This window comes from Lissotriton helveticus, chromosome 10 (genome assembly GCF_964261635.1).
Source record: "Lissotriton helveticus chromosome 10, aLisHel1.1, whole genome shotgun sequence".
NCBI lineage: Eukaryota > Metazoa > Chordata > Amphibia > Caudata > Salamandridae > Lissotriton > Lissotriton helveticus.
Genome location: NC_136071.1, coordinates 298,555,353 through 298,582,714, shown reverse-complemented (window position 1 = coordinate 298,582,714; position 27,362 = coordinate 298,555,353). Strand labels below are relative to the sequence as shown.

The 27,362-nt window shown below is 45.1% G+C and overlaps 1 protein-coding gene across 1 annotated transcript in view; it reads right to left on the bottom strand.

Moving 5' to 3' along the window:
• LOC144783759 (tumor necrosis factor receptor superfamily member 16-like) overlaps positions 1-21,553 on the bottom strand; it is a 172,174-nt gene extending 150,621 nt beyond the window's left edge. Inside the window, exon 1 of the mRNA XM_078662448.1 lies at positions 21,433-21,553. The gene's annotated coding sequence lies outside the window, so the exon portion shown is untranslated. The remainder of the gene's footprint in view (positions 1-21,432) is intronic.
• Between the last annotated feature and the right edge of the window lie 5,809 nt (positions 21,554-27,362).

Below are 27,362 nucleotides of genomic sequence, written 5' to 3'. Positions count from 1 at the left end.
GATGGGTCTTTACTCCTCATCATTTCCTCAAAGGTCACAGATGCAAGACTTGACCCAGTTTACCTCCAGACCTGAATGATGACCAAAATCCAAAAAAGCAGTCACAGCTCCCCTAAGATCAGAGTCATCTCCTCTCAAGTACAGGAGCACATCTTCCACCTACAATGAGAGGTAAACACAAAGAGCAGAAAGTAGCAAACCCTGATAATGTAATCCCTGATGGACCATCCGAGCAAATGGCTCCATGGTCAGGGCAAACAACAGCGGAGATAAGGGGCATTCTTGTCTGGTGCCCTTCTCCACTGAACATGCCTCAGATATCATCAAACTAGTGCAAACCCTAGCCAGTTGGCCAGTATATAGGAGTTTAATCCATTAAACGAAGGGCACCCCAAAGCCCATACCAAACAATATGGTGTATAAAAACTCCCATCTGAGCGAATCAAATGCCTTCTGAATGTCCACTGAGATCACTACTGCATTCGTAGGGAGCCACACCCGCTCGTCCAAGGCCATAACCAGGTGGTGAATATTGGGCATAGCGCTTCTTGTGGGAATAAAACCAGTTTGGCCGGGGTGAACCAGGGAGCTCTTATGCAGGAGAAGTTGAACTGCTAGTATTTTGCTTAATATTTTCAAGTCAGGGTTGAGTGTGGAGGGGGTCGATACAGATCTGTATCTTTATCCTTTAGGGCAGGGCTACAATAGTGGTCTCCAGTAGCACCTCTTGTTTCCGTGACTCATTAACTAAAGCTACAAGCCTAGGAACAAGGCCTGCTGTATGCATAAAATAAAATCCGATGGGCAGGCCATCTAACCAAGGGACCTTTCCCCTCACCATCTCCTTAATCACACCCCATACTTCCTCCTCAGTAATATCCACTCTCAATAGATCTGCCACTGCAGGAAGAAAGGGCCCCCAGGGAGAAATCCACAATATAGTTCAACATATCCACAACAGCACCCCTAAGAGCCTCCCTGAACGCTGCTGCGAGACTCATTACTGGCTCTAGAAAACATTCGCATATATCCCCAGACTTAAAATCTCTAAAATGGCTGCCTTTTGAAGCCAGAATACAGCTAAAAATTGCCGTTATGACACACTCGGCCGTGCACCACAAGGCACCCAACTACCTCGCTCAAAAGCTGTCTATATCAGGAGGTTCGAGATCCAATAGAAGTACAAAAAATCTACTCCTGAAACCTCGTAGATTCCGGAAGGAAAAAAACATACAAGCGCTCCTTCTCAGGAATGGCACCCAGGATCTGGAATGCGCTCCCTCCTGAAACCAGGCTTATCTCCTCCACTGCATTCTTCAAGAAAGAGGTGAAAACCATCCTTATGGCCAAGATCACCTGAACTTTATAGGTGTTGGATCAGAGCCTCTGCATCGCTTTGTATTATTGACTACCTGATTGTCTCTTGGCACTATATTCTTACTTGATTGTGACACTTTTATGCTACTCTCCTACTACCGACCACTATATGATACACCTTAGTTTGTTGAATCACCCTCCTGTTGCCCCCACCCCTTGTTCTCTCTATCCTAAGAAATTGGTATAAGCCATCCCTACATCCAAAGTTTACCTGAACTCTATTGTAGCGGGATCAATGACTTTGCGCCGTCTTATATTACTTGCTACCTGATTGTATATTGGTATGTTTTCTGTACATTACTGTTATCCTATTATGTTAGTGACTATTATACTGCTCCCATTAGTTCTGTTCAGTCCTGTTGCCCCTACTCCTGTCTCTGTGAAGCGCTCTGATATCTGTAAAGATCTTGTTCGCGCTATATAAAACTTTGAATAAATAAATAAATAAATAAATAAATATACTCCTTGCTACCCCCATTCCTCGTGTAGTACTAATCATGATAGTAATGGAGAAATACTGCAGTTTTTCTTTTACTTTCAGAGTGCACTCTCTACCCTCCGGGGTCTCCTCTAGTTCGCAGGGAAGGCCTTCTAGCACCACCTCCTGCCGCTGAATATCGCCTACGAAGCTTAGTCAGCATTCTCCCGTCACAATTGCACAACCTGTATGCCCAGTGAAACCCAAAAGCCTGATCCTCGAGCATCATGGGGTCCATGTGCCAAGAAGGGACACACCATCAAGGTGCAGACTACTGGAATGAACAGAATACAGGTGAGTGATAGGAATATGTTTATGCAAAGTACTCTACGCCCAGCACCCTACTATGCATCGCCATGCAGGTATAAAATCTTTCGAGCTGGACCTCAAGGTCATGCACTCCATAACGATTGGGAATACACCCGCTTGGTCACGATATGAAGACACTTTGGTATTATCTGTAACAAAGGGGCCTTAGGTATGGACATGCTGCAGCAAATAATCTCGGTCGCGAAAATGTAGGAGGCGGGTAATTACCGGGCAAGGAGAGTCCCCAGGGCGTGGTGGATGTGCTGGTATCCGATGTGACCATTCCAGGGTGTAGGATCTGGAGGGGCCCTCCAGGGCTACCACCCACCTCCTGCAGCTAATCCTCCAAGAAGGCAAGAAGAGAGTCACACCCAACTCGCTCTGGGGACCCCACGATGCGAACATTATTACAGCAAGTCTGTCCTTCTTGATATTCGAGCTGGACCTCAAGGTCATGCACTTCATAACGATTGGGAATACACCCGCTTGGTCACGATATGAAGACACTTTGGTATTATCTGTAACAAAGGGGCCTTAGGCATGGACATGCTGCAGCAAATAATCTCGGTCGCGAAAATGTAGGAGGCGGGTAATTACCGGGCAAGGAGAGTCCCCAGGGCGTGGTGGATGTGCTGGTATCCAATGTGACCATTCCAGGGTGTAGGATCTGGAGGGGCCCTCCAGGGCTACCACCCACCTCCTGCAGCTAATCCTCCAAGAAGGCAAGAAGAGAGTCACACCCAACTCGCTCTGGGGACCCCACGATGCGAACATTATTACAGCAAGTCTGTCCTTCTTGATATTCAAGCCAAGCAGCCTTACTTTCTTACTTAGAACTACTTCTACACTGGAGGCTGTTTTGCTGCTGACGCTTATTACGCTGTAGCCACACATTCAACTTCGACAAATTGTGACGTTTTGTCCAACTGCGACTGAAGCATCAAATATTGATGAAAGGAAGTAAGAAACTTCAAGAGAGTGACGTTCATCTGCCTACTTCCTGATATATAATTCAAAGGATTTCCTATCTAGAAGTTCCTGTCAAAATATTAGCAAGAGTGTCCCTTCCAACACAAACATTTGATGTGAATAGGAATTGGACGGTTGATATCTTCCAAGGGTCATCATATAGATGCACAAAACCAATGTCCTGATGATGGTCTTTTGAAATAATTTCGCCAAGACCGAAACGTCGACTGTTGTGTCTAATTATGCACATTACTGACCAACTACAATTGATTTTCATTTACTTTTGATTTGAAGTCATTGTTTTATTTTTTTGTAGCAGTTTAGACTTATTTTCTGGATGTATTATAGGAATATATTATCAACTCCCTTGTAGATCTGAAATGCATTTTGTTCTGTACCCCCATTTTTTATTCTGTACCCTGATACATCAGTAACATCTCTGTTCTTAAGAAAATAACAATCTTTTGAAAAAAAAACTGGTCTTTGTACTTTGTACTCATTGTTGTACTTTGTTAGTGTGGTAACACCATTCACTGGTTCTTCATCATTAATCTCAGCCACTAAATCTAGACTAGTGAGGGTGTTTAAATAAGTTCATTCCCCTTTTAGCTGCTATTCAAAATACAAACGAAATCCCTTGCTGGCCTATTATTTTTGAACAATTGGATGAAGACAATGTATATCATGACAATCATTTTTTTAAATGTAGATGTGTTTGGTGTAGAACTGGATTGGTCATGTCCCAGTGATTTTAAACCTAGGTCCACATTCACGCCAAATATTCTGTGGAAGTATTTGAGAAGAGTATTACAAAAGAGTTAAAAGAGATCAGATATAAATCAACGGGTAAGGCAAGACCAAATCTTTCTGATGACCAACTAACTGCCTTGAAAATCTAAAAAAAGACTCCTCCATAGTGATTAGACAATCTGATGATGGGGGGAATGTGGTGGTTTGGTCTAATTATGATTAGTTGGAGGAAGGCTTTCATCAATTAAATGATCAGTTGTGCTAAAGAGCAACCAATAGATCAGAAGTGATGGCCTTGAATCTGAAACACAATGAGATGTTGCAGGATTGGAAAGACAGGGGTCTCTTAGAATGGGATGAATATCAAAGCTTGAAGTGTGGACATCCCCAACCTCCAATTCTCTATCTCCTTCCCAAATTGCATAAACATTCGCAAAAACCTCCAGGGACGCTGATTGTTTCCTCAATGTGATCACAACTGGAGCTAACTTCTCAATATATATCAACCACTATTTAAGATCATTCGTGACAGCCTTACCAGCTTACCTTAAAGATACCACTCACTTTTTAACAATGATTGATGGGGTGGCATGGGAGGAGGATTATATGCTGATTACATTGGATGTCACCAGTTTGTATACATGCATTAGACATGACTTGGGGATCCAGGCCATCAGACACTTCTTACGAGCTAGGCCTATGTCACTGCCACTTCATACTGAGATGTTAATTGATATGGTCCTGTTTAACCAACAACTTCTTCTATTTTGATCAACAAATCTACGAACAGATACAGGGAACAGTAATGGCCACCTGCTCGCCCCCAGTTATGCTACTCTTTTCATGGGCTGGTGGGAGGAGGAGGAGGTGTCCACCAAATGGGATACCCAAAATGATCACATTATGATGTGGACTAGATTAATAGATTATATCTTTTTATTTTGGAAAGGTGGTGTGGAATCAGCAACATCCTTTATTTCATTACTTAACAACAATAAAATGAATCTACAGTTTACATCTAATATGAGCAAGAGGAAGATAATATTTCTTGATCTGGAGGTTTCAGTAGAAAGGAATCAGTTGATAACGAAGCTACATAGGAATGTACTGCCAGGAATATTCGTTTAAGTGCTGTTAGTGCACATCCTTCCAGCCTTATTCACAGGATCTGTATGGAGAGTAAGTCAGAGCCAAAAGAAACTGTAGTACCGCAAAAGAATATAAGGATGAAAAGAGTATGATTATTAGTAGATTTAGGGAACGTGGCTATAGCAATAAAGTAATCAAACAAGCTGTAGCCAAAGTAGATAACCATCAAAGATCGAATTTACTCCATCCATAACCCAAGTTAACTGTAGAAAACAAGAGCCAAGTTAAATTTATAACAACTTTTTCAAACCAAGTTTTCAGGGTTAGAATTTTTTTTAATTAAAACTGGCACATTCTAAAAACAGACCCCATACTTGAAAAATATTTACACAAGTCACCCCAAATAACATTCATAAGAAGTAGACCATTAAAAGATTATCTAAGTCGCAATCTTGTAACCTCACAGGGGGCGAGTGAGCAAGTAGGTAGCACAAGGGGCTTCTCGTGCTGTATGCTCTGTAAAGTATGTGTAAATAATAGTAACTGCAATAAAATCAAGGTACCAAACAGTAAGAGGGAATTTTCAATCAAAGGGAGCGTTGGTTGTAATACTGAATTTTGCATTTATTGTCTCATTTGCCCTTGTGGGAAGTACTATATAGTGAGCACTATACACAAAGCAAAAAAGAGGGTGCTGGAACACAAGCGAGCAATAAGGCAGAATGATGAACAGTACCCAGTGGCTCGTCATTTCAAGGAAATACACAGCCAAAATGAGAAGTTATTAACCTTTGTGGTTTTGGATTCTGTTAAACAGCAAGAAAGGGGAGGTGACAAAGAACGGCAACTAAGGATCCTTGAGTCCAAATATATAATAGATTTCTCAAAATTGACACCTACAGGTTTAAATTCAAGTGAGGAATTTGCTGTACACTTGGGGTAATTACGTACATAGTATGTACAAATGTGTCAGTGATAACGGAGGCTGTGCATTTCATCAATACAGTCTAAGAAATTACATAGGAAGCTGTTCACAGCTTCTTTTAAACTGTAAATATTTTATCTCTTTTCAGTTTGTTATCTTAACTGGATCATGGCTTTTTAAAAATGATTTGTATGCATAGTAGAGATTCCAATAGATTATTATTGATACATTTCACATACTTCCTTCTTATTCTTTTTTTGTACGTGTGCACAGGCAGAAAGCACAAGTGAGGTATAAGGAGTAGCTAAACGAACAGCACCATTTTAGCAATGAAATCACCAAGTAGGCCAGTCTATGAGAAGTTTAATTGAGACATTCTTGAATGAGACAATCACCTTAACTTGATGGCCAAGAATAACAGTGAAACGTGATTGTGTTTGCAAAGTAAAAATGTAATATGAAGTGGCTGATCATTTACCGATTTATCGCATATTGAATATGGTCTGTATGATAAATTTTGTCTCATAGTGCAAATGTGTGAATAGGCTTTGATGCAATGCAATGCCCATTGGGCGAAAATGTAGTGTTACAAATACCAATTGTGTCAAAAAAATTGAGCCTATTTAATTTGCAGAGACATGTTGCTAGGCCACGCACCTTTTTACACCATGCTGCAAACGCGGCTTCTGGCGCACTGCTGCCCCGATGCTGAAGTCCACATGTGTCCTGACGTCCTCATCGCCCCACCAGCCTTGCACCAGAAGCTTCGTTTGCAGAGTGGTGTAAAAAGGGGCGTGGCCTCGACCCTCCTCTCTGCAACGCACACTTGTGATATCTGGTCCCGCCCCTTCCCTTCACCACTGTGCAGTTGGGGGATTAAGTTCCCTTGAATCCTGAGGGTCCCTGGGGGCCAACTAGCCCACCAGTTACCACCAGGTACCTCCAGTACGTGCCACAGAGCTGCGTTGCAGAGAGGTGTAAAAAGGGGCATGGCCTCGGACCACCTCTCTGCAACGCAGCTCTGTGGTGCTTACTGGAGGTACCTGGTGGGCTAGTTGGCCCCTGGGGACCCTCAGGATTCAAGGGGACTTAATCCCCCAATTTATAAAGCGCCAGGGGGTTTGTTTGCACACTTGTAACATCAGGCCCCACCCCCTCCCTGCACCACTGTACAAATGCGCCCCCTAGCATTGTAAGCTGGGGGATTAAGTCCCATTGAATCCTGTGGCCTCGGACCATCTCTCTGCAACGCAGCTCCCTGGAGGTCCCCGGGGCAGGGTGGGGGGACCCCCACACATTATTTTCTAATTAAGCCCCAGGAAGGTGGCGGTCCCCGGGGCTGCGGGGGGCCACGTGCCCCCGCACATAATCTACATTTTAAGGTCTGAATTCGGATCCTAAAAGATGGTGGTTGTCACCATCATCTTTTAGGGTCTAAATTCGGACCCTAAAAGATGGTGGTTTTCATTTGGTGCACGCAATGAAAATCCAAATTACTATCTGGGATCCATTTAGAGACAACGCAAGGCACATTTAGAGAAGACATACCAGGATTCTGGCGATAATTTACAAGTCCAGTTGATGAGCTTATCCGTTTATGGGATCCCGTAATGTCTATTATGCAAATAAATATAAAGAATTTTTATGAAAATGCCTCTGTGATGTGATGATGATCACTTGTATCTTGTTAGCCCCATGATATGATGTATTTACTGACCCTATCTGAGCACAGTTTATCGTATATATAGGCAGGTTGATTTCTGTAGCAGTAATCTGGTTGTTTTCCCCTATCCTTCCTCCCTATCACTAGCTTTTAGGGGCCCCCTTCTTAGTGGTTACCAGGCATTATAGTCAGAATTCCATTGACTTCTTAGACCTCAAATTCAGCGTGGAAGAGGGCAAAATCAATACCACATTGTTAAGAAAGGAAACAGCAGGGAATTCCATTCTCCACGCTGCCAGCTCCCATCCATCCAGCTTTAGGTGGGGGATCACTTACAGCGAGTTCCTCTGGGCCAAACGGAATTGCAGTTCCACTACCTCCTATGAAACCACGAAACAGGAAATGAAGTCTAGATTTAAAGAGAGAGGATATTTCAGGAAAACCATCTCCCAAGAGGAAACGCGAGTAGAAAAAAAGTCCAGAAATTAGATCCTTAGCAAAACACCAGAGGAGAGGTCCCCTCGAACCGAGAACAAAAATCCAGTGAGTCCATCACAAAATACTGCAACCACATCAGATACGCAGTATCCTAAGAAACAGGTGGGATGTACTCAGGAAGGATCCTATCCTCAGAAATGAAATCATCCCACCCCTCTGGTCACATATATGAGAAGCCCATTCCTTAAAGACATGCTCACACATAGTCACGTCCAACTCAAGGACAGCAGTTGGCTCAAGCAAGCGAAAGGATTCCACAAATGTGGAAAGTGTAAGGCCTGTAAGAATAGCAACAACATATTGGAGGTTACCTTAAACAGAACTAAAGCCCTCTGGAAAATTCCTTAATTCATCACGTGTAGTACAGACTTTGTTGTTTACGCCTTCGTATGCCCCTGTAATCTTTGGTATATAGGGTCTACCACATTTCCCATCAAAAAACGTATTTTAGAACATTGGCGTGCCATCACCAATCTAGACCACAGCTACAGCACAGCAAGGCATTTCACCAGGGAGCATAATTCTGACTGGACCAAAGCCAAATACTTCAGCCTTGACACTGTCACCCTCAACCCGAGGGGAGGCAATCGTATTGCTGTCCTTTGGAGGCTAGAGTCACGTCTGATCCTCCTAGAAGGCACCAAGTACCCTGATGGTTTTAATCAAGATGAGGAATTGCATTCCCACCTGTAAAACAGTATGACAAATGTCATTTTTTCTAGCCTTATCGGAAACTTCACGCCCCCACCCTACCTACTTCCCCTCTTACACTGCTCACCTATCTTGTTTTTGTGTACATGTTCACTCTTACCCCGCAATCAGACGCAATGTTTACTACTGCAAATGTATATAGTGTAATTGTCATATCTCTGTTATATCCTGTTAATCAATTCCTTTTTAAAACAAGCATTTGCAATGCAATAGGTCTCGCATTAGGAAAGTTTGAGCTATTGGTATTGTAAATGTCAAATTTTGTATTTATGTTTTGTTTTTGAAAATAGTGAAATTAATAGCTTTGTCATTTACAATGCCAATAGTTATAACTTTCGCAAATGTGACACCTATAGCATTTGTAATGCAATATGTGTTGTATTTACGTGACTTACATGTTTTGATATTACAAATAACAATGGCATTTAATTTTTTTATAATTAATACTTAAATAAAAGTTATTGTAATTTATAATGGCAATAGCCTAAACTTTTGTAAATAACTTTTGTGAAGATTATGTTCAGTGTATTTTATTGTAATACTTAAATAAAAGTTATTGTAATTTATAATGGCAATAGCTTAAACTTTTGTAAATAATTTTTGTGAAGATTATGTTCAGTGTATTTTATTGTGACGAAAATCCAAGAACAGAAGTGAAATATTAACATCTTTTTGTTACATTTGCAATAAAGCTTGAAACATTGAGAGAACATATTTGAACCAGTTGTTGTTAAATGGTTGCACAGATTGATGCTGTGGTGGCGCTGAGTGATGTTGTGATGGCGAACGAGTGATGCTGTGGCATTCAGTGATGCTGTGGTAGCACATCGTGATGTTGTGGTGCCCCTGAGTGATGCTGTGGTGGTGGTGAGTGATGATGTATGCTATGCTATGCTATGTTTTATTTTGCTATCCTATGTTTTGTTTTGCTATGCTATGTTTTGCTATCCTATGCTTTGATTTGTTATGCTATGCTATGCTGTGTTTTGTTATGCTATGCTATGTTTTGCTATGCTATGCTATGTTTTGCTATGCTATGCTTTGTTATGCTATGCTTTGTAATGATATGCTATGTTTTGTTGTGTTTTATTATGCTGTGCTTTGTATTGCTATGCCATGTTTTGTTTTGTTACGCTATGCTATGTTTTGTTGTGTTTGGTATGCTATGCTATGTTTTGTTGTGTTTTGCTATGTTTTGTTATACTATGTGTTGTGTTTTGTTATGCTATGTTTTGTTATGTTATGCTATGTTTTGTTATGCTATGCTATGTTTTGTTTTGCTATCCTATGCTTTGTTTTGTTATGAGAATGTGATGCAGCCTTGCGTTTCCCCCTGCGATGGCGCTAAGTTTAACAACTTAGCGTCAACGCAGGCACCCTTGCACCAGAGTGCAAGAGAGTCTGTGTGCAGGGGAGGATTGGTTATGTATAGGAAGGTGTCCCTTCCACATGAACAATCCTAAAATGCCATTTTGTAACTTTCATGTGTGCTGCTTCATGCAGCACACATGAAAGTTACAAAATGGCATTTTTTAAAAGGTTTGTTTATGTCCAGGAAGGGGCACCTTCCTGTACATAAATAAACCATGTATTTTGATTTTTCCATGTGTGCTGCACAAGGCAACACACATGGAAAAAGCAAAAAAACGAGGAGAAACAATGCATTTTTCCTCGTTTTGCCAACTTAAAACCAGGATTGTCCTGGTCTAAATTTTGGTGCTGCCTCCTATGTACACCACCCTGGTAAATAGGGGGCAGCGTCAAATACAATCGGTGTTGCGGTGGAACGCCCACAGCAACACCCACTGCATCGCCCCTTTCACGCTAAACATAGCGTGAAAGGGGGCCTTATGTACAAGGACAGTTAAGCCACAACGCTGCCTTGTACATAAGGCAAGGCCCCTATCGCCACGGGATCGCCACAAAAAGTGACGTTCCTGTGGCGAAAGGGGCTTGTACATATGCCCCATAGTTCCTTGGGTACCTATTTCATTAAACTGAGAAGCAGCATTAAGTGTGCTGCCCACCTTCAGATTAGCCATCTGAACATTGCAATGTTTTTCCCAAAGCTCTCATCAGATTTCACCAATCCCCCAACAGCCTTGATAAAGTCATACATATAGAGGACGACACAGGTGACATTTGACGGTTGTAATAATGTGATTGAATTGCATTGATAGCTAAAGCAACTAGAAAGTGACACCTATTAAGCGTTGCCAATGCTTGCTTGCTTCCCTTCAGACTAGTGGATTCCGAACAAAATGACAACATTATTTCTCCTTTCAAGATTCCTTCCCACCACCCCTCAGTTCAACACTCTTGTGCAGGCACATTAATTTAACCCTTCACGGTATGTCTGCTGGTCGCCCCTTGTATCAGCGTTGTTATCTGATACCTACGTGTTCAGATATGGCTGGGCTGCCAAACACAAGATTGCCCCCACGGGCCCATTGTTAACCCCCTAACATGGCGAGCCCCCGCGCCAGCAGCCTTTCATCTCCCCCAGGGCACTCTAGTGGATGGCTGATAGTGGGCGTGAGCGCAAAGGAAACGATCTGATAGCCCCCGGCCTGTGACGGCGACCATAAATCAAACGCACAGGGCCATCTTCAGTGCTGGGCTCCTTTGATTTATAAGGAGCCCCCTCTTTCCTTGAAAAATAGGCTGGGAGTTGGGGAGACCAAACGGAAGCCAGATTCTCCTGTTCCAGACTCAGTAAAGCTAAACGAATAGACGTTAGCCATCGCTTCTTGACAGAGTAGTGAAGCCCCCCCCCCCCCACCCCCTCCCCGCCACTAGGGGCGTGTGTATCACAGGCGCTTGTTTACAACTTTCCAGGCCAGAGGATCAGAATTTGGCGGTACCTCGTGAAAGTAAATGCCAGACACTGTAAAATAGCTGTACCAAGTACATTCATTGAACGTGGCGGTGGCGCCATATTTGTTGTTTACTGTAAACGTATTAAGGCGATTAACACATTATTTATTAAAGTACGTCACATCTGTTTAATCTAAGGAGAACAAACCTTGAAAAACGAGAATTGTGCCATTTATAGGATTGCCATATAGCCACTTTTTTTAACCAGCCTGGTCTGTGTTTGTATGTCCCTGCCAGTAACATAGAAGGGGAAAAAACAGCAAAATCAGGTATTTTTTGCCGTTTGAAATCCAAATCTTTTCAGCAACCAGCACCTGGACCTTCCAGTCCAGCAAACCGGAAACAAAATGGCAGTATTTTTTTGAGGAAGGTGACAGACTTACATACTATTGAAATCGCCCACAAATTGAGACCACTCGCTTTCTTATAGCAGAAAAGGCCACTTTATTCAGGATATGTAATTCATAAATTTCCCAACAGATCATCAAACATGTAAATTTGGCATTTGAACCGAAACCATTTCTTTATTTATTTATTTCCTTTCATCATAAATTTAGACTTTATACCGAAACCATCAAACCATCTCTTTTCTTGGATTGAACTCATCATAACTTCCCCAACATTTTCTTTCATTTTTTCCCCTCCATTTTTCTGTATAATTCCCCCTATCTAACTAATAACTGGAGGAGCCCGCTCTAGACTCCTCCCTGGGGATTTTACGCCGCCAGCCATCTGTAATGGGAAACGCATCCTGAAGTGGCAAAAAACCTATATATAAATATATATATATATATCCATATATGCAAATACTCACATATAAGCTCATAACTACGTGATACCAATGCATATATATACATACCGTACACAACACAGACAGTTGCATTCTGTGTCCAAGCAACCTATGTGTCTCCCTCTCGCCTTTTTTTTTTTTTGGGAGGGTGGCTGGGAAACCGCTAAGAAAACTAAAACGCCCTCTCTACACTCCCTGCGCCTAATCTCCTCAGCAAGCTACGCAATGCTAGCTTCCCTGACGCTCCGTCTAACGCGCTCCTGGACCCTACCATTATGCGCGAAATCCGCAGGGGGAGACGTCTCGCGCCGCTCCCCCTGCGGAGCCATCGCCCACAAATTGAGACCACTCGCTTTCTTATAGCAGAAAAGGCCACTTTATTCAGGATATGTAATTCATAAATTTCCCAACAGATCATCAAACATGTAAATTTGGCATTTGAACCGAAACCATTTCTTTATTTATTTATTTCCTTTCATCATAAATTTAGACTTTATACCGAAACCATCAAACCATCTCTTTTCTTGGATTGAACTCATCATAACTTCCCCAACATTTTCTTTCATTTTTTCCCCTCCATTTTTCTGTATAATTCCCCCTATCTAACTAATAACTGGAGGAGCCCGCTCTAGACTCCTCCTCCCTGGGGATTTTACGCCACCCAGGAAAACCAACGAGTTTTCCTGGCCCCACCCCAAGAAAACAGACCTCTTTATAATTTGGAACTGCACCAAAGATTTACTTGTAGCTCTTGCGCTAGCATGTCTCTGATTTCAACTAAATAGTAGGCCATGCCTAACTGAGACAAGTGGACTCCGTCATCACGAAAGAGATGACTCTCACTACTCGAGATGTTGTCATGCTGTAAAACCCCAATTTTCATCACTTTACAAAATACCCTCATCGCTTTATTGAGTTTCCGCCCGGCCTTCTCCACTGCCGCATGAGACCTGGCCTGCCGCCAAGATTGTCTGTATATGAACTCAGTCCAAAACAAGCGAGTGGTCGACCAATTCATCCTTAGCACCGTCAAATCAAGTTGCATGCGTGTAGGATAAGGTGGTCCGGACAACCTCTCATGTGAAACATTTGCGTTAATGTTGGAATTAAATCGTCCCACTGCATGCCTCCTTTACCCTTCCAGACTACTTCGTGCTGCGCACTAGGAATACCCAGTGATCGTCCATAAATCTGCTCTTCTGCGAATAGGGCTGCCCACTTTATGAACGAATGGCCTACTATCCAGGTCTGACATTTAAACTTCGAATTTTCACCCCGCACAGTACCTGAAATGAAAGAAAAATTAGACCACAACACCCCCATCCAAATACTCAAACAACAAGCTTATTTTCTCACATAACGTTTGTAACTGTTAGACTGCCACCTACGAATGCGTTTAAGCACGTCCACACCCAAACCCAGTCTTCCCGCCTCTGTAGCCGCCCCTATACGAAAAGAGTGTGTGGCAAATGATTTTGGACTTTCACCCAAGCATGTCAGAGCCCTTCTCAAGACTGCTAAAAATTGGGAACTTGTAATTTTCGCACCAGTTTCATGAATGAAAATGTGGCCTGTTGTCATCTGTTCCCTAGCAACAAAACGAACCCACTCCTGCACCGGGCAACAATCAGCCACCCCACTACTATTTAGAAAAACCCACGCGCCTCGGCCTAATTGATCTGTTTTCGACTTCCTCACCCATATCCCCAGCCTATATTCTCTTAAGGCAATCTCTGCAATGGACAGACCTCTATCACTTCCCACTCCCAAAACCTCAGAAACCCTAAAACCCCCAAAAAACATCCAAATCATAGCTAACCTAAAACGCCTTAACTCCCAAAGATCATAACAAAACAAACCTAATTGTCCTAACAACTTCTGCAACAATTCAAACGTAATGGGAGCTCTTGGTTGCATTAAACCCACTGACCCCCTCTGTAAACCCTTCAACATTTTTCTTACCAGTTGATCATCCACCGGGTCAAAACCCCACAACAATTGACCATAAAAGGATAAACCAGACAATTTTCCTGCAATGGTAGCGTGCGACAAACCTTTGTCTATTAAAGTCAGCACAAATTCGCAAATACCACCTGTAAATTTCCCCTCTGCTTCAGCTCCTCCTAAACTCTGTTTGTACTGTAAAAACTCCAGCCATGCCTGCACATAACTTCTTCTAGTTGAAGGGGCAATGGACTGCTCGACTAGCTGAACGATCCTCACTCCCCTAGAACCCAAAGGTTGTGTGGCACTTCTGTTTTGTAGAGATCCGCCCAGGCGCCAATTCGCGGAACTTCCGCCACTGAAATCGGGAAAGAGCATCAGCAATGCAGTTATTAACCCCTGGGACATGTCGAGCTTTGAACATCATGTTGAATCGTAAACTTAACAGCATGAACATTCTCAATAACTGTAACACTCTAACATCTTTCACTTTCTGGTTGTTAATCAGGTTCACAACTGTCATGTTATCAACATGAAATAACACCGACCTGTTCTGAAATTCTTGGCCCCACACTAGTAATGCTACAATCAACGGAAAAAGCTCTAAAAAAGCGATGCTTCTTCCATGGTGCTTCCAATGTTCTGGCCAACCCTCTGCGCACCACCGCCCTTCCCAGAAGATACCAAAGCCACTGGACCCCGCCGGATCAGAATAGATTTGAACTTGCCATACAAAATTGTCATGCACAAATTGTAAAGGAATGCCATTAAATTTGTCCAGAAAACACAACCACACTCGTAAATCTTCTTTGATGTTTCTGGTGACACGAACTCTGTGGTGTGGGAGATATGCACCAGATAAAGCCATACCTAGACGTCTACAAAACGTCCGTCCCGCCCTCACCACTCGACAAGCGAAGTTTAAATAACCCAGCAAGCGCTGCACCTGTCTCACCTCAATCTTAGTTGAATTTAAAACTGTGAGGAGAAAAGCCTTAATCTCACGAATCTTATTTTGAGGAAGGCGTGCTGTCATATGCATGGTGTCTAGTTCAATGCCCAAAAAGGTTATTACTGTGACCGGGCCTTCAGTCTTGTCTGGTGCTAAAGGGACCCCCAGAGCCTCAGCAAGTGTCTGGAAACTCGTCAGCGCTTCTGAACAGTGTCCCGTGTTTGCCTTTCCTATGAAAAGGAAATCATCCAAGTAATGACAGCAGACACCCTTAGTATATGTCTGAGAGAAAATCCATTGTATGAAAGTGCTGAACAGTTCAAAAAGCGCACAAGAGGCCGCACAGCCCATTGGCAATACCCTGTCTACAAAATAGTGCCCTTGGAAGAACATCCCCAATAATTCAAAGTCAGAAGGGTGAATTGGCAGTAACCTAAAAGCGGACTGAATATCACATTTCGCCATTTTGGCTCCTTGGCCCATCTGTGTCACTAATTCCATTGCCTCATCCACCGTTGTGTAAGATACTGAAGTGTCCAATTCAGATATAAAATCATTTACAGATCCCCCTTCCGGCCAAGATAGATGCTGAATCATACGATATTCGCCCGCAGTTTTCTTGGGAATTACCCCAATAGGGGACACAATCAAGTTCGGCAAAGGGCAAGCCTTGAAAGGGCCCGCTATTCTCCCAGCTCCAACTTCCGTGTTCAGTTTTTTACTCACTACCTCCGGCATCTCTTTCGCCGAACGCAGATTGTCAGCCCACCTCTGTTTTCTAGGCCCTTGATACCTTAATTTGAACCCATCCCGAAACCCCCAGAACAAACGGGATGCTGCCTCAGTATCGTGATATCTATTCAACCAAGGCACTAAGCTATTCAATCTAATGGGAGTAGGGTCCTTTTGGGAAAGGAGGGAAAGGGGCGCCTCTACCTCTCGCTGCCCAACCACTCTGCTCTGGAAACCGCTGTTGGTCACTACCTCTATACCCACTGAAACCTCCCGCTGGGGCATTACAGTGTGTGAGCGGATGACGCCCCACGCAATGGGAACAGTCGTGTTTAAAACGGCACAATGGTCTGTTACACATTCCCCTGTTATAATTCCAACAGGCTCCTGTACCAGATGAAACACCTCTTCCCCATGTACCCGCTCCAGATTGAGCGGGGCGCCATAGAAAGGGCCGGTAGGGAACTGGCAAGGCACTTGCCGTGTGTGTCGTAGCCGATGGATGTGATGTGGACATCCATTGAAGCCAAAGCTCCGAGTCTACGTCACCCCAAGGCTTCTCTACGCAAATACTAATACGGGCTCGAAACTCCTCATCGTAGTTAAGCCAGGAGTATCCCCCAAAGTGTAACTGAGCCTTCCTTACTATGTCCATGTATTTGTAAAGAGCGACGGACCTTTCGGGGTACCGTTCACAATAGATGCTCGCGTAGATCAAGAATGCGGAGGTCCAGTTCTCAATCGTACGAGGCACCCTGGGACGTCGCGCTAACTCCCATTCCTCCTCTTTAGAACCCTCTTTGGCCTGTAAATCTCGATGCAGCAATTTGGATATGTCCACAAACTCCTGATTCCATATCCGCTGCTTAGTTTTTTCTGATAAATGGGACCCCAGCGGCATCGCCACACCCATATAAGGCAGCCGCTGCCGAACGTTAATAACCTGTTCTGCTGCTGCATCTCGAGCCCTCCCTCCTGTTATAACAGGCAATTCTTGAGGTAATACTCCTGCATTTAATGCCAAATCCCTTGGCCTAACCTTCCTCCCGCCTTCTCCTCCCCCAACAACTTGCACCACAGGTAACTCTCGTACCATCCCCCCGTCATCTCTACCCTCCTCCCACACTGTCCACCACTGATGCTTACCGCATGGTAGCTGTCCTGCTCGCTGCTGCAATTCATTTGGAGACATCCGCTCTTGATAGTCTCGTGGGGTCACATGCGCAACCGACAAATCCGCACTGGACTTCTGAAACAACAAAGAAGAATTCGTTGCCCCCCCCCCCAACCCTGACTTCTGTACCTACTACACCCCTAACACTCTGTTTAGAATGGACACTCTTTTTGCTCCTCTTTCCGCGACCCACCTGACCCTCTGTTGATTGACAAAATTCACCCCTCACCTGACCCTCACCACTAGAACCTGGGCAAGCACCATCTCCCACTCCCCCGTCCAAATTTGACCAAAACAGATCAGCGCTCCACTCCTGAGACTTATCTGCTCGCAAAAAATCCGCTCTAGATTCGCTAGCGCATACTTTACCAAGCTCCGCATTATACCGTGACACGGTAGGGGCAGCTGCCTGAACAGATAGCGCATTTTTTACACCAACCATCTGCGCCTCAACCCTGTCGCGTGGTGCTCGTGAGGTATGCACAACCTCCCTGGGAGCCGGCACTCGAGCAGGGATTTCCGTGCACATAGGGCGCTCAACCCAATGCGACTGACTGTCCTCGCTACCAACTGGTTTACTCCTATCGTAAAGTGCATCATATGGTGAAGGGCGGGCGCGTGGAAAGATATATTGAATGTCCCACCGCTTGCCTGCCTGTTCTGCACAAAATGTGCCTTGCCCATGCCCCTGCTCAACGTCGTCGTCCGTGTCTGAACTCACAGAAAACTCCTCCTCTGCCTCAGACTCACTGCTCTCTTGTGACCTTTGCAACATTACGCCATGCTGAAACACCGGAGGACCTGAAACTAAAGCCATAGGAAACTTCTGAGGATTCTGCGATGGCTGTAACGGCGGTTTTTCACTCTGGGGGGCCTGCAGAGATTGTGCTTCATAAACCCCTTCTTCCTCTTCACTGTCACTCGAATATGCCGCCAATGACCCCGACCCCCCTCTCAGAAAGAACCTCTGTCCTGCGTTATTCTGTCCATTATCAAACCCCATTGACTCGCTGACAGGAATACTATTCGAGGGGTGAGAAGATAATGTCACACACTGCTCCCCCAAACCAACTTGTTTAAGGGCTACCTTCTTTACTGTTTTTTCCTACCCTTTTCTCTTCAGGGAAACCTGCGAGCCACACGTAGCAGCTCCCAAAGGGGGTCCCGCCACCAGCATATTCGCCTCAGGACCGTGTGTGCTGTCTTCTAACACACTCACTATCTTCTGTCGCGTGAGGGACGACGCTCTTCTCGCTGACATCATCATACTCCCCTCGCCATGACGCGAAGCCGCATCTGCCCCAGCACTCAAGGAACGAGCGCGCCCCCTTTTTTTCTTGACTGAAGCCGGTTGACAGGCTTCAATTGCGTACCTCACTCCTTTCGACGCTTGCCTCTGTGGTGGGCGCTTTGGAGGCATCATTTCATCAAGCGCAGCTTTCGTCAGCATATCTTCCCTGCCCTCCTGCTGTATCACTCGCAGCGCAGATATCAGCTGGGCGCTCATTTCCATCTTCACAAATACTCATAAACTGGCTAACTATCCTCCGTTAAAATAGCAAGAAATATTAATTTACTTGAAACCGCTAAGAAAACTAAAACGCCCTCTCTACACTCCTTGCGCCTAATCTCCTCAGCAAGCTACGCAATGCTCGCTTCCCTGACGCTCCGTCTAACGCGCTCCTGGACCCTACCATTATGCGCGAAATCCGCAGGGGGAGACGTCTCGCGCTGCTCCCCCTGCGGAGCCATAGAAATAGGACTGCGATTTTGATGCCACCAGGGCGGTACAGAATGACTTCATAGGCTGCACACCAATATAGAAAACAGATGACAATGAGACTCTAAGGTGCCAAGAATAGTAATTCTTTAGTGGTAACAATATGAAGAGAATGATATCCAACTCTGATAGATAGTAGGTATCACTTAAATTACTTTCTAATAATTGCTGATGACTAATTCACCCATGGGTAAACATATAGGGTCAGGTTTGATGGACAGTATTCCTTCCATCAGAGTGGGGTAGGACATTAGGTCCATCACCCTAACAAACTACTGTCGGACAGTTTTAGAGATTGCCGCTGGCCTAGCAGTGATCTCAGTACCTTGATAGGTACACCTGTCATGACGGTTCCTGTCAAGGTACAAAAAGTTTAGTGGACGGCCGCTGTCAGTTTGGGAGTTTTCACGCAGGGAGTTCTTCTATCCCTTACTGGCAGGTTTTTACTTTTAACACAGGGATGTACTGTACCTCACTTTTGCTTAACTCTGCTAAAACTAAAATCACCTGCTTCTCAGCAGCATCTTCTCCTCTGTAACATTGCCTCTCCACTTCTTGATGCCCATCCCAAGCGCCAGAGACCTTGGAGCACAATGTGACTTCAACCTGAGACTTCAATAGATCATCACAAACACCCTCATGTAGACCAGATTCTGTCCCGGAAGCTCAATTTCAGGAAATCTTAGCGGTACTCCCCCTTCCATGCTCCAAGTTCCTGAACAACGGAGTGGTCTTCCATAAGGAGGGCTGTTGCAACATACTACTTCTGGGAGTCTATACGTTTTTTTTACAATTTGATAAGATTATAGATTTCAAAAACCTTCTATGCCCCAAGCCTTCCCATTGCATAATTTCCAAGCTGGATGACTGTTTGTCAATCAATATAACATCCCAACACACACAAACGCACACACACCAGACCCCCTTTTTATGTTGCATTCAAGACAAAAATAAAAGCACTCTTATCCAACATTTAAATTACAGACATTGCATGCCTTCTGTTTTATTTCCTAATACTTCAATATAAATGATGTCTCTCTCAAATACTGAATCTAATCTACAGTCTGTACGGTATACAGCCTTTACAACGAAACTTTTACAACGAACTACCATTACAACGCAACTTTTACGACGCAAACCATTACAACGCATAGCGCTGGGGGGCGCTCTAGGATAGGGAATAGGTTTAATGTACTATCCAACACCTTCCCTACCATCCACGGGGACTGGAGTTGGAATAGTAAATTAAACTATTCACTATCCAGCGCCCAAAAGCATTATGCGTTGTAATGGTATGCGTTGTAAAACTTGCGATGTAAAGGTAGGCGTTGTAAAAGTATGCGTTGTAACGTCATACATCCGTCTGTACAGTGTACATATGTGCTTATTGTGTAATATTGCTCTCCTTTCCGGTCTTCAACAGTTTTAGCTAGTTCAACATTACCGAATGGATACTACATTGTCACTATGTAATTAGATACTTGCTTGCTTCTTTCATAAACCTTGTTGTCAATACTATTGTAAAGCTCTCTTACCTCAATTTGAACATGGTCCGCACTATAGAGAACCTTTGAAAGAATAAAAAAAATTAAACATGCCTGCGCACACACACACACACACACAAACATGCATGTGCGCATACACACACACACACACACACACACACCTGGAATTCAGAAGGGACACAAAGCTCCAGCTCGTTACGAAGTACTGCATTTGGCCTCAGTCCACTATATGGTCATGAAACTCCTCGGTGACTTGCAATATCCTTATAACCTACAGCAGGCAGTACTTTATCCCATATATAATGCGCTTGTAATAAGGCTGATGGGCTACATATTGCATTTGTGGTGAAGTAATCGTCGGCCACTCTCTACATCAAGCCCATAGCTCTTAAGCTCCTTATGGAACTCTATGGTGCTTCATTTCTCAGTGCTACAATGCAACTGCGTACAACCATATATGACGGGCTGAAAATATTTCTAATGCACACAGTCCCATATTAGGTCTCTTAATGGAGTATATTTGTAAAGGGTTAGACTTGATATATCTTGGCACTCTCAATCATACGTTTGCAGCCATCTTTATTGAACTTAATAACACATGAAAGAGTTCTGTCTTTTGAATCAGCAGATCATTTCAAAACATGTAATATTGGCATCTGAAACTTTAAATACAAAGTGACACAATGAAACGTTGACAAAACATAAGATGAAAGAAAATGCTGTTATGCCTTTTGAGCATTAATGAAACAGACAAGTGCATTTAGTAAGGTAAAGGTTCTTGGCAGATGTGCTGTGCTATTCAGGTCAAAAGTTCAAATCCTGGGAAAACACCACAGCCTTCCCCCAGATCCAATCTGGTTCATTGAGTACATTAAATAGTGCAGCGGCATACACATTTTGTTTACAGACCTGAGAAATGTCACAAATGCAGCATGAAGTTTGCTTTGGGTATACCCATCTTTCTCTTCATTTCTCCTTTCTCCATGTTCTGCCTTTCTCTTAATTTGGTGTGGGTTAACTCCTGATGAAAAAAAAAAACCAAGAGCCATATTATGCATTGTCATTATTTGCGCCACGGCGCAAACAATGACAGTGCGACCCATTATGGTGAATGCGCTGCCCCGTGGAGAAGTGTGGCTCACTGGTTAGAAGCGGCAGACCCTGAAGCAGAGATCGGCCCGGGACCAGGGTTCAATTCCCGACGCGGCAGGGTCTTGTGTCAATGTCCGCGGACTCGATAATTCTCGCCGAGGTGCCTACGCTAACCATGGGTCCCACTCTGCAACTCTGGGCAATAGCTTGCTTAATCTCCACTACGGCCCCATCAACGCCGGGGATGCCTGGCTTCACCTTGGAGGTGCCCAGGAGGGACCATCTCACTGGGAAAGCCAGGACGGGTTCCCCAGCGGTATACAACGCCAGGACACTCCGAGATGGAGTAACAGTGCGCTTTACAAGTATACTTACCTTTACAAGTATACTTACCTACCCAGGGCAGCCGTGAACACATTCATGTGACAACATGGAGCGGGTGCTGGCAGCCGCTCTGTGTTTTCACAGTGCAGGCGGCAACCCACCTGCACTTTTAAGGGGGATTATAGATCCCCTGCTAGTGGGTGCGGTCAGTCACTGCACCCACCTGCAAGGGGATGTCTGAGGATCCATAGGCCCCACTTTCTCCCCTCCAGAGGGATGCTCTTAGGGTGCGCACTCGCAGTGCGCCACCTAGAAGGTGGCACACTTTGAGTGCGCCCCCGAGAGCTTCTTTGCCTCTGCGCACGCATCTGTAATATGATGTGGGCACAGAGACAAAGGAATTCCCTCATTTGCATAAAGCATGTCCCTATAAAAATGAGGGAACGCCCCCTGATTGTAGCCCTGGCGCTTTAAGTGCTTCAGCGCTGTCTGTATAACTGAAGGGGACACACAAGCATCTGTGCCTCCAAAGTGCCAGGGGGCGCGCAAAGCGGGTGCAAACTCCCCTTGCGCCACCAGGGCAGTTATTGTAATACGGCCCCAGGTGTCCAAAAATGAGTGCTGTTATCCACCACCTAAACAACTGAAATACTTCCTTTAAATTGCATCTCTTCCCGTTTCACACACATGTGGAGCATGCTCTTCAATGCAGAACTGACCTTCTATGAGACCAATGGTCCATATATGAAATGTAGTACTGGGAAGACATGTAGCCATCAGTGGCGGTTGCTTCCATTTGAAACCTGTGAGGCAAATATTTTGACCCATTTACAAGCACTGTGAGAAACGAGTAAAGCTCTCAATCGTGGTCCGTTATAAAAAGTGTTTATAATGGGCCATGATTCAGAGCTCTTGAGTTGAGGTTGAAGCCGAGCCACTGTGACTTTCTTACACTGCCTGAAAGTGGGTAGAAAAGCAGGTTTTTATTAAAAATAAAATAGCGTACTTACCCACTGCCTCGTGTTTGTCTTCGTTCCCACAGTCAATTGCTCCAAGGCAGTGAGGGGACTTAGAGCCAACTTCCCTAACCAATCCAGACGCTTTTCTCATGCTGCTGACTCTGGAGACCTGTGCCTGCTCTCTAACGAGCTGTCTAAGGCAGCTTGTGTTGGAGAGATTTAAAGTGTGCATGTCAGACTGGCCGTGGCAAGACAGCTGGCCAAAGAAACATTCACACTTTAAACTGGAGTAGCCACCACTACTCTTGCTGCCAATCAGCAGAAATGTATTCATTTATAAGTTTTTTATAGCGCTAGCTAGACCCGAAGGTATCAGCTTTACATATAATGTGAGATCATTAAATTGAAGTACATGCAAAAAAACAGACAAAGAAAATCGTGGGCCGCAGCAGTAGTTACAGTATTCAGACTTAGGAACCGCTTGAGCTAAAAAATGCACAAAACATAGTGGACTGCTGAAACACTAATTAACCGCTACAATTGGTCAAGGCAGAGAGGGTGTGAGCTTTGGGAACATAGCTCAGTTAGGGTGTGTTAACGTATTTGTTGAGCAGTTGGTGTTTATGGTCCCGTTTGAAACAAGAAAATGAGGGGTTGCAGTGCAGGTCACTAGGGAGTGAGTTCCATATCGTGAGAGACTTAAACAACTCATCAACACACCGACCCACAGCTCAGGACACACCCTCGATCCCATCTTCGCAGCAGGAAACAGAGTCCAATTCAGCCACACAATGCAGCCGCCAAAGACCGACCACCACTGCGTACACTTCGCCATCAACAAACCCAAGGCACCCAAACCAGCCCTACGGCCCCCACGAAGGAACTGGAGCAAGGTTACCGACGAGCAACTTAACTCCACCCTCACCCAGGACAACCACACCTGGGCACCCAATGCAAACGATGCAGCCAGAGAACTCCACACCTGGCTCTACAACTGCGCAGACGAGCTCGCCCGCTGTGCAACCCCGACAGACAACTCCCCAGGAAAGCCGCCTGGTTCACCACTGCTCTCCAAGAAGCCAGACGCACCTGCAGACGCCTGGAGAAGAACTGGAGAAACACCAAGACAACGGAAAACCACACCACCTACAAGGACGCCATGACAGACTACCACAACCAGATCAGAGTCACCAAGAGGAATATCATCCACAACAAAATCCTGGCCAACTCCACCAACTCCAAGGAACTTTTCAGTGTCATTCAAGAATTCACCAACCCACGCAGCAAAGCCACAGACATCACCCCATCCCAAGACCTCTGCAACAAGCTTGGAACCTATTTCCACCTCAAGATCAAAAACCTCTAAAACAACTTCATTGACCATCCACCAGGTGCCACAGATGGCCTCCCGCCCACACAAACACCAGCCAGTCCATCATCTCCAACTGGACACCAATCATGGCCGAAGACACCACCTCGACCATGAAAAGCATCAACTCGGGGGCCCCCACCGACGTCTGCCCCCTCACATCTACCACAGAGCCACAACCACCATTGCACCTGAACTACAATGCACCATCAACACCACCTTCAAAACAGGCACCTTCCCAGATGACTTGAAGCAAGTAGAAGTCAGACCTCTGCTCAAACTGCCCACAGCTGACTCCACTGACCTCAAGAACTATCGGCCCATCTCGCTCCTCCCCTTCGCAGCCAAAGTTGCAGAGAAAACAGTCAATAGGAAACTGTCACTATTCATTGAAGGGAAAGCCGTCCTCGACCAGCCCCAATCTAGATTCCGAAGCAACCACAGCACAGAGACCACCCTACTCACTGCCACAGACAACATCCGCACCCCCCAGACCAAGGCCACTCCACAGCCCTCATCCTACTTGACCTATCAGTGGCCTTCAACACCGTCTCCCACCGCACACTAGTCGCCAGACTACACAACGCAGGCATACAAGGAACAGCCCTTGACTGGATCCAATCATTCCTCACCTTCCTCTCCAACCCCACGGAAATCACCTGCGGAGTCCCACAGGATTCATCCCTGAGCCCCACCCTCTTCAACATCTGCATAGCCCCCATCGCAGCCATCGTCCGACAACACATCCTCAATATCGTATCCCAAGCCGACAACACCCAGCTCATCCTCCCCCCTCATCAAAGACCCCCACCACTGCCAAACTCAACTTCCAGAAAGGAATGCAAGACGTCGCAGTCTGGATGACCAACAGCTGCCTGAAGCTCAACGCAGAGAAGACAGAAGTCCTCGTCCTCGGTACCACCCCTTCTGCATGGGACAGCACTTGGTGGCCGACCGCCCTCGGAAGCCCACCTACCCCCTCAGACCAGGCAAGAACCTCGGCATCGTACTCAACTCATCACTCACCATTAACCGACAAGTCAACACCGTCACCTCCAGCTGCTTCAAAACACTCCACATCTTCTGCAAGACCTTCAAGTGGATCCCCCCTGAGTCAAGGAAGACAGTCACCCACACATTCATCACCAGCAAACTGGACTATGGAAATGGACTCTACGCCGGCATCAACAAGTCCCTACTCCGCAAACTCCAGACAATACAGAACACCGCTGCCAGACTCGTACTCGGCATCCCCCGACACAAACACATCAGTCAACATCTACAAAGTCTCCACTGGCTCCCCGTGGAGTAAAGAGTCACTTTCAAAATCCTCACTCACGCCTACAAATGCCTGCACAACAACAGACCCAAATACCTCAACGGCAGAATCAACTTCCACGTACCCAAAAGAAACCTTCGATCTTCCAACCCCACACTGGCCGAAACCCCGTGCATCCACAGAGCCAGAGCAGGTGGACGATCCTTCTCTGACATTGCAGCCGAGTCCTGGAACGAGCTACCGGCAGACATCAGACTCACCCCTTCCCTGAACACCTTCAGGACGACCCTCAAGACCTGGATCTGCGGCTAAACAGATCTGCGGACCCCCTCACCCCCAGCACCTTTAGACTCCTATGGGTGAGTAGTGCGCTTACAATTCCCTGATTGATTTCCCGAGAAAGAACGTGTCTTGGAGGATTTCTTTTTCAGTTTGGGAGGTATGAGAAGAAGTGCGCTGGAGCTCCTTAGAGATCTGGCTCTACCTGCTTTCGAAAGCTTGTTCTCCAGATAGTTGGGAATATGTGTGTGAGCCGTCTTGTAGAAACATCTTTCTTCAATTGGGAGCTGATTGAGGCTCTTGAGGGCTGGTGTGATGTGCTCAAACCGATTGCAACCTGTTATTAGCCGGGCTGCCATGTTGAAAACTGAACCTCATCGCTGCTTCTGATGGCCACGATTGGAACGTTTGAAGCAGTTAAGGGGTTAAGGGGCAAGGTGAGTTTCGCATTTCCTGTGAAGATGGTGTTACCATAATCCAGTTTGAGAGGACAAGTGATTGCACTACCGTCTTAAACTCTTCAGGGTGAATGAAAGGTTGGATTTTCTTGAGGTGTTTTAGTGTGAGGAGTGCTCCTTTGGCTGAGTTGTTGATGTGGTCTTTCAATGACATGTTTCGGTCCAGGGTGATACCTAAGGACTTTACGGTGTTGGACAGTGTTAGAGAACAGTTTAGAGCATCATAAATCTTGAACCATACTTTGATTGGTAGCAGGTTATTTTTCAGGGAGAAATGTAGTAGTTCAGTTTTGTTGGGGTTCAGCTTTAAGTGGTTGATATTAAGCCAAGTTGTATCTTGATTAGTGTGATATTCAGATGTAGGATGTCACTGGGTGATTTAATTTAAAAATAGAGTTGGGTGTCATCAGCATATAGGTGATATTTGACCCCTGATTGGTTCAGGATAACCGTAAGGGGTTCCATGAAGAGGTTGAAAAGGGCTGGGGAAAGAGTTGAACCTTGGGGTACACCATGAGGAACTAGTGTTGGTTTTGAGAAACAGTTGTTGATTTTTATTTGTTGCGAGCGATGTTGCAGGTAAGATGTGAACCATCTTAGGACTGTGCCGTTAATCCCAGTACGGTTCTTGAGTGTCTCAAGTAAAGCAGGGGGATTTATGGTATCGAAGGCAGCCGATAGGTCAAGTAGGATTAGGAGGCATCTTCAATCAAGGATCTGCAAATGTCATCCGAGATATTGAGCATAGCAGTTTCAGTGCTACAGCCTTTCCTGAACCCAGAGTGGAAGGTGTAATGGAGGTTGAATTGTTCTATGTGTTGATTCAGTTGTTGTAGGACGCACTTCTACAATTTTTTGGCTAGAAAGGGAAGGTTGGTGATAGGTCTGAGGTTATTGAGGTCATTGGAGTCGGCACATAGTTTTTTCGGTATGGGTGTGATTTGACCTAGTTGGTCAGGGACACTGCCTGAGGAGAGAGATGAGTTGATGATCCAGAATGGGGCAATGATATGGTTTAGGTTTTTAACTATTGTAGAAGGATTAGGATCCGAAGTGTGGGATGTGGGCTTCAACTTCGC